Source organism: Cygnus olor, chromosome 24, assembly GCF_009769625.2.
Source record: "Cygnus olor isolate bCygOlo1 chromosome 24, bCygOlo1.pri.v2, whole genome shotgun sequence".
NCBI lineage: Eukaryota > Metazoa > Chordata > Aves > Anseriformes > Anatidae > Cygnus > Cygnus olor.
Genome location: NC_049192.1, coordinates 3,626,274 through 3,631,685, shown reverse-complemented (window position 1 = coordinate 3,631,685; position 5,412 = coordinate 3,626,274). Strand labels below are relative to the sequence as shown.

Sequence of the window (5,412 nt, the reverse complement as noted above, 5' to 3'; positions counted from 1 at the left end):
CTGGGGTATAAAAGGGTCTTGACAAGACAAGGCTCTCTTTGCTTGGGTAAGGGGGATGGACTGCAGTGAGTGGCCAAGGTAAGCACGCTCTCCCCTTCCACGCCCTCCCCTTCCCCCTGGAAAGCAGAAGAGGGTGGCTGGGGTCACAGGCAGGTTCCTATGGTGCCCCTTGGCTCTGTTCTCCTGGAAAACTTCAGCCTCTGTAAGGACCTGGAGTTCCTCGAGTGCCTGTTGCAGGCCTGCTCGCGGGCTGTATTGCCAAGCTAGCTTGATCCTAGGGTTGTTTCCAGAGCAGTAGAGATTTGGGGCTCCACTCACCTGGCTGGTGTGAAGGAGTACACCAGGTGCTCAGGACCCCCAGCTCTGTGTCCTCCATCCCTGTGTCTTGTACTGAAGGACTGAGCAGCTCTGTAGCAACCACACAGCCACTGCTGCCTGTAGCGGGACTGTTTCAGAGGGTTTTTTTATTTACATGGTGCTTTCCAAACCTGCAGTGAGAGCAGCTCTGTGCATGCTTCAGCCACCGTTATCCCCATGTACTGGAGGGCAGAGCAAGGCTGGCCTTGTGGGCATGGCTCTGAATGGTAGACAGCAGAGCTAGCTCATTTCACCTTGCTCAGGCATCAAGTAGGAATGCAAACCCTTCTCCCCTTCCCACCCAGCCTCTTTAAATTGCAAACATCAGTGCTGGCATCCAGGCCCTGCAGAGCCCCTAGCATGGGGTGCTGCCCTGCTCCAGGCTGCGCAGGGATGACCCTGGGCTTGTGCCAGGAGGAAACCCCTCTCCAAAACCCCTCTCAGTGCCCCAGTCCTGCAGCCCGTCTGCCAGACCAGCCTTTGGCTCTCCTGCAGCCTCTTAATTGAGAGCAAACACTTGCCCATAGGAGAAAGGAAGCAAATAAGGGAGGCGAACATTTACATCCCAGGCAGTATTTCCTGGCTGTAAAGGGGAAGCTGTTGTGGCCACGGCACATAAATAGCCCTTTGATTATTTTCCTACTTGCAGTTTTGAGCAGCCCGGCAGCAGCCCAGGCTGCCTGGCAGGGCACATCCTGGCTCAGACCCCCCAGGGACCATTTTTGGGTCAATGCTCCTCTGTGCTGCCCGTGAGCACCTCTGAACTCACCCTCCTGGGACGAGTATTGATATCCCTTCCTTACAGGGAGGACATGAACACTCCTTATGCCTAATACAGCTGCCCTAATAGGGGCTGACTTGCTCCAGAAATTGCTGTGGCCTCAGCAAGGACTCGCTGGGCACAAAGCAGAGCATGGTGCGGGCTGGGACCGTCCCTGCTGGGTGCCCCTTGGTCCCTTTGAGCTGCTCTGTTTGGGGTTTGCTGGGTGTGTATAACATGGTAACATCCTGTAAAGCTTGCTCTGTTCCAGGCTGTGGTTTATGTCCCCTTGGTTTCATGTTTACATTGAATTATTTTCAATAAAGGTTTTTTATTGTCCTGACTATTTCATGTTCAATAGAGGCTGCTATTGACGATGGCTCAATCTGGTGCCATAAAAATGGCACATGGCAGAAATGTAACGAAATGCCCTTTCACGATATGGTTGCACAAACTACAAAAAAAGCCCCTGATAAATTCTCACTTAATAAAACCGCTTGCAGAGAGGTAAGAAATGCCCTCAGAACACATAACACTTCAGTGCTTCAGCTCCTAAGATGGGGGTGCCCTGTGCCCCTGGGGCTGGCTCAGCTCCTTGCTGCTGCTTTTTCCAGATCTGGGGAGTTTTGACTTTTGTCCTATGAAGAGTTTTGCTGGGACACATACCAGGTTTTCTCACTTTGTTCTTTCCCTCCATGGCTTTCAGACAGCATGAGCCGGAGTCCTCTGCATGTCCCCTCCAAACCAAGCAACACGGACGAATGTAACTGCCCTGTGCAGACAGCAGCGTTGTGGGAGCATCAAAACCCCTTCCCTAAGAACAGCTCTCCCCTTTCCTGGGGAAACCTCAGGGTTCACCAGCTCTTAAAAGGAGCTTGTCCAGCTTGGTGACAGGAGGGTGAGGGCTGGAGGGCAGGGGGCAGCTGCCAGCCCTGGTCAGCATCTCCTGCAGCCGCATCCTCACCTGTGCTGCTGTGCTTCCCTGTGCAAGCCTGAAGCACGAAGCCACCCACCCTTCCCACACCTCTCCCTTTTCCTGTTCCTATTTGCGTAAGCACAGCAGCGCTCTGGTTAATAAAATAAAAACGCTGATGGGACATAAACCCATCAGCATTTTTAAAGAGGGGGGTTAAAGAGGGACTTGTCCTCATGATGTGGCTGCTCTGCAGTTATCCCACCTGGAGATGGTTTGGGGGGTTTCTGGGCATCTGGTGCCAGCTTTAACAAAAAAAAGTTGGCTGTTACCATGAGGACTCCTCCCTGCAGAAGAGTGTAGAGATGCAGACCAATACATAAAAGTAGTAAGATGGGGGGAAAAATAATGTATCAAGTTCTTTTGCTACTATCCCCAAATAGAAAACAAAACAAAAAATGTCCTTTTGTTCCCTCTCTTGCCCTCTACAGATGCACATGCGAAATCTAATTAAAATTTAGCAGAATAATAATAAAAAAGACACAGTTTTTAGCTTTAAAAAAAAAAAAAAAAGGGGTAGAAAGAAAGAAGATCCTTAACAAAGGCCATAATATTAACAGGGCTGATTCGTCAGCTGCTACCTGATAATATAGAGTTGAGAGAGCTTTATTAACGTTGGAAGCCTTGGCTCTTTGTTAATTACGGGCTTTGCTAATGATTTGGAATATTGGCCGGTTCTGGGGGATGTTGATGAATAGAGACCTCGCCAAGATTTATTCCTAATTATCTCATTTGTCTCCCTCCATTACTTTTTATGGCTGAAATTTATGGAGCTATTACCAGGGACCTCGCCACAGCTATGAGATGATTTGGGAGAAGAGAGATGTTTAATAATAATAACAATAATAATAATAATAAAATGCCAGATTAATAGGGAACCGATTATGCTGTGGCGGGTGGGGGGACCATTCCTCGGTGACCCCTGGGCATCCCCTTGAGCCCCCATCCCCGGGGGGACGATGTCCTTGCCAGGCGGTGCCTGGAGATGCTGATGGAGCCGGCTGGAAACTCCTCCTGGCACCTGTAAGAGTTGGGAAACTCACTTCAGAGCGGACAGCAGAAATTCAGCAGGATTTTCCTTCCTCCTCCCTCATCTCCGGATTTTGCTGCGGATGCTCGGGAGCTGTTGGGGTTGCTCCAGCGGGGCTGGATGCAGCCGAGGGGAAACCCCAAGCCGTGCTCCGACACACGGCTCCTGCTGCAACCCTGGAGCTGGTGACAACGCTAAAAGCAACACGGGGATTGTATCCAGATGCCAATATTTCCCTTTCCCCATTTATCCTTACCAAAATAACCCAGTGCTTCCACCTCCCCGTGCCCATGGAGCAGAGCTGCAGACAGTCCCGCTGAGCACCAGCAATGCCCTGAGGGGTTGCAGCTCCCTCGAGCCATTCTGTAGGATTTTTGGCTGTGTCCCCACAGCGGTGGTGGCACCCCGACACGTCTGTCACCCCACCATGGGCTCCACCAGGAATGCCAAGGGGTTTCCTGCAAAGCAAAGCCTCCTTGCAACCCCAGCCCGGGGCAGGGGGCAGAGCCCAAACCCTTTAATTACAATGCAAAGCAATTATTTTTCTCAGCTGCGCTGGGGACTAATTCTCTCCCAGAGTCTCCCAGTAAACATTTTCCCAGTACTATCAAATTTGCCACACAAAGGCGAGCCAGGGCTGCAGCTTATCTCTGCTGAGTATTATTCCCCTATCTTCCAGCATGTAAACCTACTCTCGTCCTGATAAGAGGCCTTAGACAAAAGATCAAAGCAAGCAAGACTCTTACGGAGAGGAGGGTTTTCTTCTTTTCTTTCTCTCTTTTTCTTTTTTTTTTTTCTCCACTGTTAGTATAAATTCGCAGATCCAGAAGAAGCTGCATTCCCGCCCAGTAACACAGATTAAAATAATTACCCACAGCTGGCTTCACGAGCCAAGAGGAAAAGAAATATCAGCGCCACAACACGGGGAGACCCAAACTGCAGCTGTGCCCTCGTGGGGACCTGGCAGCCCGGCATCCCCGGCTGGCACCAAACGTCCCCGGTGCTGCGGCAGAGGTGTCCCAGCAGCTGGGTGAAATATTTTACCTCTGTCCCACGTCCCCATCACCCACCCAGGCACGGCTCCGCGGCATGTGCAGCGCGGCGAGGGAGGCACCTCTCCGAATCGGGGCAGGAAACAACGCAGGCCTTTGTCCTCTCTGCGGGGGCTGCTGCTCCCGCTGATGGAGCAAAAGGCTCCTGCTTCCACGCTGAAGCTCCCACCTTCGGCATTTCCCCCTGTGGAGCAGGAGACCCCCGGTTTGCAACAGCACCAACCAGAAAATGCAGCTTCAGCGCCAGCCCAGCCACCGCTCTGGGAGAGAGGAGGGAAATTTCCACTGAGAAACTTGGTCCGAGCAGGATGTTCTGGGTTTATTTGGGATTTGGGGCTGTACCCGGGGTCCCTGGGGGCTCCAGGCACTTGTCCAGGGCATCAGTCCCTGGCACCTTGCTCAGACCCAGGGTCAGCACCCAGCGCCCTGTGCCCCTGCAGCTGGACCCCCCTGGCCCCCCTAATTCCCCACGCAGATAGGGTGCTGTCACAGCAACCCTAGCCATTGGTGAGCCTGAGCCAGGTTGCACAGCTTCTGCACACAATTTAACAGGAAAAAAAAAGGGAAATATCGCAGTTGTTGAAACAAGATATGTCAGCGGTCATTATTTTTTATTTTAAATAAAGCATTTTTTCTCCCTGCTTTGAAAGGGGAAGGGGCTGCTTGTTTGATGGCCAACATAATCAGCATGAAACACTTCAGCTGGGGTTAAACTAGGTATTTGGGTACAGTGCTCTCCCACCAGCCCAGGTTTTGTTTTCTCCCTCCTGGTTTTGGCTGCCAGCCCCCAAGTCTGTGATGCTCCAGGAGGCACCAGCCCTGCCCCAGGAATGGGTTACAAGCTGCGGTCCCACCACCCAAGTGAACATCAGTGCAAATGAAAATTGGGGTCACCTGGAGATTAACTGAGCTCTCTTCTTCTCCAGATCAGGAAGGAGGATCATCATGGTTATTTCTGTTTTGAAACACCCAGGTGATGCTCAGAGATGAGAGTGGTGGCGATGGATGGGACAGGGATGGGTCTCAGCGCGTTCAGCCTGTACATCCCAGCACAACCCCAGGGATCTGCACTTAAATCCACACCCCCAGCGCCCTGTAGACCCCAGCAAGCCCCCAAGGCACCGAGGCGATGCTGAGCCCCCTCTGCCCCGCTTGGTTTTGTCCCCCAGAGCCAGGCTCAGCCCCTGGCAGCGCTGGCAGGCAGCAGCGGAGGATCAGGCTCCCAAGCGCAGAGTGCAAG

General features: G+C 52.4%; 1 long non-coding RNA gene across 1 annotated transcript; it reads right to left on the bottom strand.

The window, feature by feature from the left end:
- Positions 1-2,910: 2,910 nt before the first annotated feature.
- Positions 2,911-5,412, bottom strand: LOC121059338. Its single transcript, XR_005814493.1, has 3 exons — positions 5,067-5,412; positions 4,191-4,356; positions 2,911-3,111 (listed from the first exon to the last, which is right to left on the bottom strand). It is a non-coding gene; the product is annotated as an uncharacterized LOC121059338 (long non-coding RNA).